The sequence below is a fragment of the Sceloporus undulatus genome, chromosome 7 (assembly GCF_019175285.1).
Source record: "Sceloporus undulatus isolate JIND9_A2432 ecotype Alabama chromosome 7, SceUnd_v1.1, whole genome shotgun sequence".
NCBI lineage: Eukaryota > Metazoa > Chordata > Lepidosauria > Squamata > Phrynosomatidae > Sceloporus > Sceloporus undulatus.
In genome coordinates, this window is record NC_056528.1 from 24,282,096 (window position 1) to 24,295,856 (window position 13,761).

At 43.0% G+C, this 13,761-nt stretch overlaps 1 protein-coding gene across 3 annotated transcripts in view; it reads right to left on the reverse strand.

The window, feature by feature from the left end:
- NRTN (neurturin) overlaps positions 1–13,761 on the reverse strand; it is a 58,745-nt gene that overhangs the window by 6,287 nt on the left and 38,697 nt on the right. Inside the window, exon 1 of one of the 3 annotated variants that reach the window (XM_042479990.1) lies at positions 2,352–2,621. The exons of the other annotated variants lie outside the window; for them this stretch is intronic. The gene's annotated coding sequence lies outside the window, so the exon portion shown is untranslated. Of the gene's footprint in view, positions 1–2,351; positions 2,622–13,761 lie in introns of those variants that run through there. 3 annotated transcript variants of the gene reach the window in all.

A 13,761-nucleotide genomic window follows, 5' to 3' on the forward strand; every position in this document is an offset into this window, starting at 1 on the left:
TGGCATTGCCTATCCTTCAGAGGAAGCTGGTGGCTTCCATGTCACAAAAGTATTTAAAAAACACAGCAGATTCTAGTCTTTAAAGGAGTTGTCCAAAGTGCTGAGTCTATGAGGTGGAACAAGGATCAGCATTTAGGATAAAATCCAAACTAGACCCCAACGTAGGTCTGCTGCCCCACCAACATGAGAGGTATCCTTTTACAACTGTTTTCTTTAACAGCGTCATTTATTTTAACAACCATTGTTACACTCATCTGCAACAGACCATGCTCTTAACCTGTATTCTTCTTAATTATGTTGCAAGCCAGGAGAAATAGAAATATTTATATGGTATATAAATGACAATAATAACAACAAGAGTCAGCATGGCGTAGTGGTTTGAGTGTTGGACTATGACTCTGGAGACCAGAGTTTGAGTTACAAAACCCACTGGGTAAGCTTGGGCAAGTCACACACTCTCAGCCTCAGAGGATGGCAATGGCAATCCTGCACTGAAGAAATCTGCCAAGAAAACCCCATGAGATGTTCACTTTAGGGTTGCCATAATTTGGAAATGACTTGAAGGCATATGGCAACAATTCTTTGAAAAAATGTGCCAAGAAAAACCCATGATAGCATTGCCTTAAAGTTGCCATCATTTGGAAATGACTCAAAGGCACACAACAACAACAACAACAACAACAACAACCAGGAAACATTAGGAAATGTACAGTGGTTGTTCTTAAAACAATGTGCCATGAGATATAAAGCCATCCAGTTAATGCAGAGCTCTTGCCTGATTGACCCCAAATTATTATTTCAAAAGAGGAGTCTGCCCTTGGTTTCTCTGCACAATCCTCTGCTTTAGGATCAGAGATTTCCAGACCAGGAACTCAGAGAGACAGTGAGCAGACTCCTCAGAGGGTGAACCATGTTTTGCTAGTACCTGCATTCAGTGTTTATTTTGCTTTTGTTTGCTTTAAATGCTCAAAACGAGCCAACTTGGGTGTTAAAGAGTAGTTGGCATGGACTCCACAGGGAAATGCTAGAAACCCAGCTTGCCAAGAATCCACCTTTCCCCTTGCTAATGCTGTTAATAGATCTGGGGGTAGGGAAGAGTTTGCCTTTCCCATTGGGAAAGTACTATCCACACATCCACACAAACACACACACACACCAGGTCTAGAAGGTCTGCCAATCTCTCCCATCAACACCATGTAATAAACAGAAATTATTCCAATGACTCAATTGTGCGCCCGAGAGAGAAGCCAGACTGTTTTGGAAGAGGAAGGGGGAAATATCTTTGAAAACAAGGTGGCATTTTGGGGAGAGGTGGGAGAAGGGAGAAAAAAGGTGGCATTCTTCAGGCATATGAAGCCACTCCTGGAATTATGTCCTTGCCAATCTGTGCCTTCTCTATACATCACCAGCCAGCCACCTTTCTCACATGGGTTGCCCATCCAGCCCATGGGATCTTGAGACTCCATACCCTCCAACATTTGACAGATGAACACTGGGACATTTGTGGCCAAGCAACATCAGAGTGTGGTCAAGATGGAAAGCGCTACTAATAAGGAAGAGTACCCAAGTTAGAAGATGAGGCAGCAGTTTGCTTTTGTCTGAACCAACTGGGAAAGGCAGGATTTCCCCAGGGCTGAGTTAACTAAATGCAAACCCCGTTTGGATTTTGGACTCATTTGCAGCAAATGAAATAAACTGAGGACAAATGGTTAAAGTGGGAGGAGGAAAGAGAAACTGGGACATTTCAAAAGCAATTGGGACAGTGGGATGATAGAGGATTAACTGGGACTATCCCTACCAAATCTTGAATTGAATTGTGGTGGTGACTAAAACTGGGCACAGGATTCCTCCCAGTGAGATCTGACCAACGCAGAATAGAGAGGAACTAATATTTCCCTTGATCACTACTGAGGCAGCCTAGAATGGCATTGTCTTTTTCAGCTACTGCATTACACTCTTATTCTTGAAGTATCTCCAGTTTCAACACAATGAGGCAGAGCGAAGTTTGTTTTAGTTGGTTTGTTACCTTACGGGGAGGATCTGTCCCATGGAGAGGTCAAGAGGCCCATAGTGCAATCCTATTAGCTGTGCCTTGATTAAGTCATGCCAGAGACCTTGTGGGGAGAAGGTGGTGATGGAGCAGCCAAAAGTATCTCCTGATCCAAGGAACGCAGGTTCGAAAATAAATTCCCTGCCAAAGGTGGAAAAGAACGTTTCCTTCCAAAAACAAGACTTGGAAGGATTGTCTCCTGCTCTGGGAGAAAGCAATGACCCCAGGGTTTGCTAAGAAGCAAGGGCCTCCCTTTTCAGCCAACTTCGTTCGGGTCCCAGTTTCGTACATGGCAACTCACCAAAGTATTTGAAGTTCTTCAGAGGTCGACACAGCCTAGTAGGATCACAGTCAGCTTCTAAGCATTTCCTAAGGGTTGTAGACGAAGACAGTCTGGAATCCAGAGGTTTAGCTTAGGCTAGAAGTCAGGGTGGAGAGGGAAGAGTCTAATGGCTTAAGGGTGAAGACAATGAGATTTCTCTCTTCAGATCTGGGCTGCAATGTTGTGGGACCATCTTTGAAAAAGAATCAAGAAGCAATACTGTTTGTAGGAGATCAATAACCCCTTCAAGTGTTCTGATTTGGCAGAGATGTTTCTGATGAATCCTTTGTCATCCCACTTTTTCAGCTGCTTTCAAAATGTCCTGGTTTCTCTCTCTCTTCCTCCTCCTTCCTCCTCAGCTTACTCCAGTTGCTGCAAACTGAACAAAATTCCATTCACTTTTTAAATGATGTAACTCTACAACTAGCATGGCAAAGTGGTTTGCGTCTTGGATTAAGACTCTGGGAAATCAGAGTTCAAATTCCTATATTAGCCATGGAAACCCAGTGGGTGACTTTGGGCAAGTCACACCTTCTCAGCCTCGGAGGAAAGTCATTGCAAAACTGCTCTGGAGAAATCTGGCCAAGAAAACTGAGCCAGTGTGGAGCTGTGGTTTGAGTTCTCTTTCTGAGAACCATCCTCAACACTGGGCTTTGGGCATGGTCAATAAAACAGAATGACATAAGTTTTAGTAACTTCAGTTCTTCTTATAGGCCTCAGGAGACACTCATACAGCCCAAATCTCACCAAAGGGACAAGCGGAATCAGTATAATTTTTTCAATCCACTCACAAGCTTGTGGGAATGGAAGCAGTTTTTCTTTTCCTTGAAGACTTTTCTTTGCTTCGTCTGCCCAGAAGCTTTTGAGATGGAATCACTTCACACCTCGATTCCTTGGTGGCCAGAGGCAGACTAAATAACCAGGCCTCTGAAAGTGCGAAGTCACAAGCGGAGGACAGCAGAGAGCTGAAGCCTAACTGCTTGAAGATTTAAGCATAAGCGCACCAAAGTTGCAAGGAAAGAAAACCAGCTTGGGAAATCCACCCATCTTGCTGGAGTTTCACTGAGGCTCTTCTGAGGTCTTTGGTGAAAGAGAGTTTCTATCACGCATGCTCTTCCTCTTAATTTCTTCTCCAATTTCAGAATTGCCTATGTTCAGCTCTTGTATGCTGTCAATGAAGTCGTTGAGTTCCTGGGTGTTATGTCTTGGAGAGAAAATGTGGTAGCAGAGGCAGAAGTAACATAGAATAAGGGCAAGCATCCTACGCGGCAGAAAAAGTACAGTAGTTCAACATGTTTTAGCCAACTTTTTATCCAAAACTAAGAGTTTGCACACATGAAAATGGAACAGCCAGTTTTGGTAATCCATGCAGAAGCAAGCAAAATTTTATGAATCTTCAGGAGTCCACTTGAAATCTTCTTCCAAAATGCACTCAAGAATCATTTGATTCTTTTACGAGCTTTCACTTTTCTTAAGATTTCTATTTTGGTGGCCAGACTTACAGACCTATGCCTTTTTAAAAAAACACATTAACGTTATTCTCAGTATCATGGTCTACCTGATGCTACTGACTGGAGTTCTGGACCATCCATGGTTCCCATTCTATCCACTGATCTAGGAAGCAGTGAGGTCTGTCGTTGGATAATGTGGCTTGCGCCAAGCAGAATAACGTTTTGTAATTATGTTATTCTGATCCTATCTCTAGCAATTTCATACAGATGTTTTATCAGTAGGCTTGGAATTGCTCCCAGAGTGCTTATCAACACTGGAACCACAGTTGTTTTCTTTCTTCAAAGGCACCGCATCTCCATTTTTTTACGTCTTAAAATTCATCATCATCAACATCATCAGCCTAATTTAAAAGGAAAACAAAGCGCTCAGGCTCAAACATTTCCAGCACCACTATGTGGAAAATGCATAGACCTCGCACTCGCCTTCCACTCTTAATCTGAGCTTTTTCAAAAACCCTCAAGGATATTAAACTAAGTAAAAGGGGTGACAGGGAAATACAGACTGCGTGACTTGAACTTTTGTATTACCCAAAGGATGGAAAGAAGGATGAAAATAAAAAAAAAAAGGAAGGAAGGAAATAAAAGAAAACAGGAAGGAAATGAAAAAAGGGGAAAAAAGAAAAGAGGGAAGGAGGAGAAAAAAGAGGAAAAAAGAAAGGAAAAGGGAAGGAAAAGAAAAGAAATAAAGGGATGGGAAGGGAAAAGAAAGAAGGAAGGGAGGGAGGAAGGAAAAGAAAATAAAAGAAAAAAGTAAGGAATTGAAAGAAAAAAAGAAGGGAGGGAGGGAAGAAATGAAAGAAGAAAAAAGAGAGAAGGAACGAAGGAAAAGAAGAGGAAGGAAGGGAAAGGAAAAGAAAGGAAAAGAGGAAGGAAAGAAAAGAAAAAAGGAAGGATAGATAGATAGATAGATAGACAGACAGACAGACAAGCCACTGCACTACTTGTCAGGCATTGCTCTGAATGCTGAAACAAGACACAGTGACAGCGCCAAAAGTGAGACCAAACTTAGCTGGTTATTTGCTTCAAACTCCCCAGAGAGGCGACAGCAATTTCAGGACAGAGCAAAAAGCCAAATATGGACTCCTCTCTGCTTATTTAATTTTTTTTTTACAAGGCTCTTTTTGTGACAAGATTCAGAAGGTGATAAACAGTTACTCAGTTCGGCCAAAACAGCCCAAGCAAAGAAGAACATCCTGTTTTTAATGGGCTCAACACCTTGTAAAAGAGAACTAAAGTCAAATGTGTGCTTATTACCCTGTACCCCAAAACCTCCATGGCGAATTAAACAGCAGCAAGAGGCAAACTGTTGAGCAGAGCGAGGGAATCCTGTCCATTTTTGCTTCCTTTGATTTGAGGGTTTGTTAAGAGGGCTATTTTCTTTCCAAGGGGGGAAAATCTGCAATTTGGGCTGTCAGTTCTCGCCCTGAGATTCCTCTCCTGCACCCTGTGAAGGAGAAAGAAGGAAGACCTGGCAACCTCACCATGCAAGCTCCTTCTAGGTTCTGTGGTCTTCCTCATCAGTAATATCTGCCATCTTGACCATACTCCCACATTTGGACACATGTATCCCTGTTTTCATCTGTGAAACATTGGAAGAGATCAAATTAGAGTTTTAAACAAAAGTCCTATCTGTGCCCTCGACCATGCCGTCTTTGTACCTGGCGATAGGGCAATGTGACTGACAGCTGCCCAGAAAGCATTCTGGAGAATGGAAAGAAAGGACCACTCTGCCCACTCAACCCTACCACCATTACACACACATTCTCATTTTATTTTAAACCCATAAAACTCAAGGAGGGAGGAAACCAGCCAAACAGCAGCCTGGCTTTGGCAGCTGGCGGAAAGGCAGGGGGAGCGTCAGGGTGGATGGGTCTGTTTTCTCAATCTAACCCCCCTCCCCAAAACCAGCACTAAAAAGGCCCAGAGTGTTCCCGCCTGTCTGTCAGAGAGACATTGTCAAGATGTTTAGGAAAAGGGACGGATTAAGAAGCTTAGAGAAAGTTGCGCACAGCAAGAGAGAGAGAGGAATATCTCTAATAGAAAAGTAAACCAGGCCTACTACCTCCCCCCTCCACTCTCTTTCTTTCTTTTCTTAACTCATAAATGAAAACAGTTGTTCTCTTAGGTGCCCCCTATAAAGGCTTTTGGGAACAAGGGGTGACCCTCGTAGTGTGTGGGGGTGAAGGACCACATATTCACATCACTCCAAAAGATGCACAAGGGGTAGTCAAATCACCTAAGGTCCCTTCCTTGCCAAGGTCTTGGGTAGGAATGGCTCCCATGTTCCCTTCCATTACATTCCTACATTCGTCAGCGATCTTTACAAATGACAATATGGGAATGCGTGCTCATTTTCACACATAACTTTCACAAATCCACCTCTTTTTATATGTGGCTTTGAGAGACAACATGTTGTTAATGGTTTGGGTGTCAGACTAGGACACTAGGAGACTAGGGTTCAGATTCTTACTGTGCCATCGACACCCATTGGGTGTCCTGGACAAGCCACACTCTCTCAGCTTCAGAGGAAAGCAATGGCAAACCTCCTCAAGCATGGCTTGACCAAGGTAGGTTTCCATGGCTGAGCAGGGATTTGAACTCTAGGCTCCAGAGTCACAGTCCAACACTCAAACCATGACAAAAATCTGCCTATTGCATGCCTTTTAAAATCACTCCAATAGGCAGCAGTTCTGAGAATCCCAGAAGGATACAGCTTATCACTAAAAATAAAGAAAAAACTTGTCAGAACTGCTCTTTGTTTTTAAAGCATTCAAATCTTTCAGACATTCCCACGTTCTCAGCTGCCTTTAAAATGTCCTGGTTTCTTTCCCTTCCTCTCACTTTGCCCCTTCAGCTTCAGTCTACTTCCATTGCTGCAAACTGGGTTCAACGTATCAAAATTGTTTTACTGAAGGGAGAGGAGGGGGAAAATATCTTGCCTTTCCCAGTAGGCTCAGACAAAAGCAAACTGCTACAGTCTCTCCTAGCTTGCCTGTTTTTCCACATTAATAACTTTTGCTTTCTTGGTCTACACACTGATGTTGCTTGGCTCCATGTGTCCCGTTGTTTTGTCTGTGAAATGAGGATGGTATTTGAAGGTGGTGGGGCAAAGAAAAAGGTCGAATAGCCCTTCAGATAATGTCATAGATGGAGTCAGGAGTTTACCAATCAATTGTTGGAGCAAGCGAAGTCTGAGGTGTGTGTGCCAATGCCGGTGGCATTTCCATGCCAGGCTTCAACATGTCATGAACTTGCCTTACATCCAGCCAGGAAAAAAGAAGACACTCAGGTCTTTGTCAAAACTAGAGGGAAAGACACACTCCGTTTCATCCCAATGTGGAGATAGTTACTATTTGCTTTCCGCTAAGGCTCTGAATCGCATCCAACTATCTAGAGAAAGAGAAAAAAGAGAAAGCCCCGGTTGTTTGGGCAGTAGATCATTTGACATCTTTTCTCCTTGATCAACAACATTGGATTTGGAGTTCCCAACTCAGAAAGAGTCAAGCTTTATGTGGTTTGAGGCGGGCGGAAAAGCCCCCCCCCAAAAAAAAATTCCAAGTTTGTCTTGGCAAAATTTAGGAGATTAAAGCTACTGAGGAATGAAGATTTATCTTCAAACCAGTTGGCCAGGAGTTGGGGAAGTTTTCTTGGCTGTCCTTGCAAAGAAAGGTGTGTGGTGGCTGCTCCAAAACAACCTTCCGTTTCTCTTCTTTATAAACACACACACACACACAGAGTTGTTAATGTGACCAGTGGTATTGTTACCACAAGACCATAGGTCAGAACTCCTGGGATTTTCTATTTGACAGAGTTCCCAAACTAGAGAGGGCTCCTCTACCTTTAATGGTTGTGTGGAAGAGAAAATTACTTGGTTGCATGACCAGCAACGCCTGCTAAAATTCCCTCTTTTGCAAAACCATTACAGGTAGAGGAGTCGTTTCCAGATTTCACTTTGGCAACCCTATACCCCAGGCAAAAATAGCAGGCAAAAATTTGCTTTTGCATGAGCCTCCTGGGAAGTGAAGGGTCTTCCTTCTCCTATCCCCACCTACTGAGTTAATGGAGACAGTGCCAAGTAATTGACTTTCTCAACTGCTTTCAAAACAGCAGTTCCCAAACTTTGGTCCTCCACATGTTTTGTACTTCAGCTCCCAGAATTCCTGAATGTTGGCCAAGTTGGCAGGGGCTTCTGGGAACTTAAGTCTAAAACACCTGGAAGACTAAAGTTTGGGAATCACTGTTTTAAAATGTCCCAGTTTCTCTCTCCTCCTTCCCCTTTGCACTCAGCTTGCTTTCATTGCTGCAAACTGAGTTTGAAGTGCAAAAGGAGGACGAAGAAAGGAAAGGGGAAATTGACTCAGGCAAAAGCAAACTGCTGAGGACAAAAGGGGAAGAGGAGAGAGAAACCGGGACATTAAAAGCAGCTGAGAAAGTCAATTACTTGGCACTGTCTCCAACTCCTACCTTGTGTATTGCTCCTGGGTTATAACTTCTCCCATCTTGAGCACACTCTGAAGTTGCGTTGGCCACACGTGTCCCCATTTTCATCTGTGAAATATTGGAGGATACGCAATCCCTTCGCTTAACTCTCGACTCTACTTTTCTCCAACGAAATACATTTTCAGAGACAGAGAAACACAGAAGGCACTCTCACATGCTGAGTTTCACCTCTTTCCCCTGTGGGAAAGGCTTCCCCTCCTGTTAAGAGGGAAGTCATTTGGTGAGTGCTGACAGCAACCGAGCTAAAATGAGACCGCGGAGAAACACAGGGCCAGGCCTCATTACATTTAGGGAAACCACAAGGTTTACAGAAGTGATTCCAAAAATATTTTTAAAATGTATGGGGGAGAAAAGAAGGCAGAAAGGAAGGAAGGAAGGAAGGAAGGAAGGAAGGAAGGAAGGAACTCACAAAACAGCACAAGGACAACTAAACACCATGTGCCATGGGAAAGTGGAACAGGTTTGAAGACTGTTGTTGTTACTATTCTACTTTTTCCTCAATTTGGGACTCAAGGCGGCTTACTATAGTTCAAGCAAGAGTTTCAACTGTTCAATTTCACATTTAAAGCTGTTTAAATGGTTAAAACGCACGATTTTTAAAAGTCGCAGAATAAGAAGTTAAAAAGCAATTAAGCCCTCCCAAAATTAAAAGCACAGAACAACAAGATAAACAGATGAAAGTCCAGCACAAAACCCATTTCCCTTAAAAAGGATACACTCTCAAAGGTTGCACATGGTCTTGGATATTGTGCTTCGGTTTACTTGAGGGATTGGTCACAGTTAGGTTTAGCACTACTATTACTAAAAGGGAATTTTAAGAATTTTAAACATTTTAAGTATTTATGGTATTGCATTTTATGCCACTGTTTTATAAAAAATATAAAATTTGTTACCTTGGACTATGTTGAACTATGAGTGTAATAAATAAATGATTAATTGATTCTCAAAGGTTTGTCAGAATAAAAGGGTCTTCACTTGGGTGTAGAAAAATAGCAGAGAAGGTGCCAGTCTAATTTGTCTGGAAACTTTTAGAAGATGGCAACAGCCATGGAAAAGACCTTGTTTGCCGTGTTCCCACCGAATGTACTTCTGAGGATGGAGGAACAGAGGGAAAGGTGTCTCCAAAAGATCTCAAAACACAACAGGTTCTTAATGGTAGAATACAGTGCTTCAAATAATCTGGACCTGGACAAAATGGTGGGTGGGTGGAGGGCATCACTAGCTGGGCTTGTCAGCCATCCAGCTCAACAGAAGGCAAGAGACAGGTACTCCATTCCAAGGTGCCAATAGAGATTGCTATTTAGATAGGAGGTTAGATTGCTCTGTCTCTCTGGATAGCAAAGCAGTTGTCTTCCTGACATGCTGCAATGGAAGGAGGGAACCACAGCTATGTGAAGGAATAGCTGACATTCCAAATGGGTTAGAAATGCCATTGAAGGAAGCTTGGTACTGAGGGCAAGGCTGCAATGTGGTTGTAAGATTGCACATGTGTTGGGTATTAGTGGAGGCCACACTTACATGTTTGGAGGACCAAATCCATGTGGAGTTCCATGGTTGTGATGCCGAAGGACAGCACCATCTGTTAGTATACCTTCTGGCAAAAATGGTCAGGTGGAATCTCTTTTCTTGTAGCCGTGTTTAAATATTGGAAGGAATGTCTTATTGAGGATGGAACAAGCTTGGGTGTTTGGTTTGGTTTTTTTTGCTGCTGCTGCAGAGACTGGGACACGAAGCAATGGGTTAAAATTTCTAGAAATGGGATTCTGCCTGAACATTAGGAAGAGCTTTGTGAATACAAGAGCTATTCAACAGTAGAATGGTAGTAGATACTCCTTCCATGGATATCTTTAAAGAGAGGTTGGATGACCCTTTTTCAAGAGGACAGCAACTGTTTATTCCTGTATAACAGGAGGGTTGGACTATATGGCCCTTAGGGTCCCTTCCAACTCTATGATTCTATGAAGAATGAAGTGTTTTGAAAGACAAATAATCATCAGGAGCAGCAGCACCTTAGCTATGTGAACAGAGTTTGTAAACTAAGCGACATTTTCTCCTAGGTGTAGGAGAAAAATAAAGGAGTGCCAGTCATTCACAGAAAGTGTTTTCCTGCTACACAAGATGGACAGATTTATTCCTTAAGGTAAGAGATATAAATTGAGCAGACAGCGTCAAATATAAAGGCAGCCTTCTGTACCCACGGATTCAAGCATCCACAGTTTGAAAATACTGAAAAGATGTATGAATTTCAAACAGCAAACCTTGATTTTACCATTTTATATAAGGGACACCATTTTACTATGCCGCTGTATTTAATAGGACTTAAGCACCCACTAATTTTGTTATCCATGGGGGGCCCTGGAAGCAAACTCCGGTGGATGCCAAGGGCCCACTGTACATTTTAAGTTGTGTCAGTGGTCCAAGCAGGGCTGGATGTACTCACATCTCTCACGTCTGTGAGGAAAACGGCTTTCTGAAGGAACATTTACTGGAAGGAAAAATGAAATCTAATTAAACCCATCGAGGGTACGAGTGCCATGCCACAATTAAACTTAGAATGACATCTGTTTCGACACTTCGAACGCCTACGGGGACGAGCGGTTGGAGTCTGGCAAGCAACAAGCCCAGGAGAGATGTGTATATTTGGGTTTGGGGTTTGAGTTGTGGGAGAGTTCTCTTTTTTTTTTTTTTTTTTTTGGATGGGAATGAAAATAAAATCCATGCCCTTTCCATTCAACCGCCTCATCTAAACCAGCCAAGAGAGAATCAACATGCTTTGGGTACCACAAAACATTGGGTGGTGAGATGATAACCATCACTTTTAGTTTTCCATGGAGAAACTGGGCACAGCCTGACAAAAAGGGGATTTAAATTCTCCCTTCTAGAGGCTGAAGACTGAGGGACAGACTGTAAGAAAATCAACCTGTTTCTAGAAAGAAACTAGATGAAATCAGGATTCTTTCTGTTCTTGCATTCTGCTTTCTTTAATTCCAGCCTAAACTTTCTGAAAACATTACATCAAACAAGATATCCCCATCTCACTTGGCAACTGTTGTTCAGACGCCCAAGGGAGAAATCGAAAGAAAATGAATCAGACCAGAGGTCCTTGGAAAGTCTAACACATAAATCCCTTGGCTAACACATAAATCACTACACATCATGCTGGCTAGTATATGTGTGTCTATGTGCCTTCATGTCGCCTGTTAACTTATGGCAATCCCATGAATTTTGCAGGGATTTCTTAGGTGAGGAAGACTCAGAGGTGGTTTTGCCAGTTCCTTCCTCTGAAATGTAGTCTAGTTGTTGTGTGCATTCAGGTCAATTCTGGCTTATAGTGACCTTAAGAGGTTTTCGTGGCAAGATTTGTTGAGAATGCGCAAGCACACTTTCTCTGCCTCAGGGGAAGGCAGTTGCAAATTCCCACTGAACAAATCCTGTCAAGAAAACCCTGCTATAGGGCTGCCATAAGTTGGAAACGACCTGAAGACCCATAACAAACAACAACAATTCCAGGCTTGGGAGGCAGAGGTGTGGATTGCCCAATTTTTGTGTGGTCAGACCAAGCCAGTGGCAAAGGCTGCAGCATGAAGTTCTCTGCCAACCTTAGTTCTTCCTTTTTAAAAAACTGTGCTCTGCTAGCTGATCACGCAGCTTGCTTTCAGTTTGCAAAGCTTCATTAGTTTCAATCAAGTTGTTGCAACTCATTTGGTAAGAGAAGCGTCCTTCCTTCTGCCCTGGGCTATCACTAAGTCTCCGGTTTTGGTCTAGAAATAATTGGCCCAGACCTAATGACTCTACTTAGGATGCTTTTAAAGGAAGATATGTGACAGGAGAGGGTTTCAAACTATTTACCACAGTTGGAGGTTTCAAGGAGAGGCAATTGTTGAGGACGTTTGGAGAGGCTGAGGGCCACAAAACCCACAAAACCGTGGCCTCATCCACCTTTGCTTTCACTACTTTTACAGCAAAGGACATTCCAAGCAAAGTTACTTTTGTATATTCCTCAACCCACCGGATCCAAAAGCAAGTAACTTTCCCAAGCACTGGCTTTGACAGCCCGGAGGTCCTGGTAATTTGATTCTGGGGTGTTGATGAAGACATTAAAAGGCTGCCCGATCGTCTTCATTAACACCAATCCATTATCTCTTTGGTAAGGTACCCTGAGGGCACATGAAGTGTGCCAGAGAGATGTGCTAGACAAGACTTGTAAACACAAGCCCTGCATGGGGTGCTACCCACCCACCCCTGTGAAGAAATCATACAACCCGATTGGCAAATCCTTTTAGACATAAGGTTCTTTGAACGCAGCACGAGAGTGAGAGCTCCCAGTCCAGGATTTAGGGATCCAAACCGAAATGGTTCCTTAGGGTCTCAAAGAGCGTGAAGCTGAGATACCTCAAAATCTGCTTTAAAGTTGCAAGTTCAAGACCGTCCCAGGCCCTGAGCTTTCCAGGCCGAAACCTGAGACTTAGAGACAACCCCTGGTGATGTTTTTAAGTGTTAAGCATTAAATACCAACACAGTTGCTCACAGCTTATATTTCAGCCACACTCACCAATAGAGAGAGAGAGAGAGAGAGAGAGAGAGAGAGAACATGGTATGTTCCTGTGTTCCTATTTAGAAATTCAGGTAGAAGTTTTAGGTAAAGGGCCTGTTGAAGGTGAAATGAGGGGGGTTGTCTTTCTCACCTATTTAGAAAGATGGGATAACAACAACCACAACTAATAAAGGACTTGGGGAGACCAGGATTCAAATCCTTGATGAGTTGGGACACTTTGGACAAGTTATCCTCTCTCAAGAAAAATGGGAGGCAATGGAAACCCACCTACTGAGTAAATCTTGTCAAGAAAACATTAAGAGTTGACCTGAAGGCACATATGTAAAACTGACAACACTAGACCCAAGTGGTTGGAGAGCTGAATGAGGAGAACCTGGATTCAAATGTTTGATCGGTCATGAAAACACACTGGGTGACCCTGGGCACGTCACACAATCTCAGAGGAAGGAAAGGGCAAACCACCAGAAACGGTTGTCAGAAACTGGAGTTGACATGAAAGCACATAAAAACAATGATAAAAAACAGAGTGAGGAGGAAATGCATGACATGATCCAAAGCACACAAAAACACCAGGTTTCCATCTCCCCCACAAAATTATTCTATTTTTGTTCTACTTTTCTTTTCTGGAAAGCTTGGAAAGAGGTAGCAAGAACACAGATGGGATGCAGTTACACACATACACACACAGAGGCAGGCATGGCTGTTTCAAATGGCTTCCCTCTCTTAATGACAGGGTCGGGTCAGTAGCGAACAAGGGCTGGTAATAAATAGCCCAAAAGGCTCCCTAGATCCCTGGGCCAAGAACAACACTGTCAAAACAGCA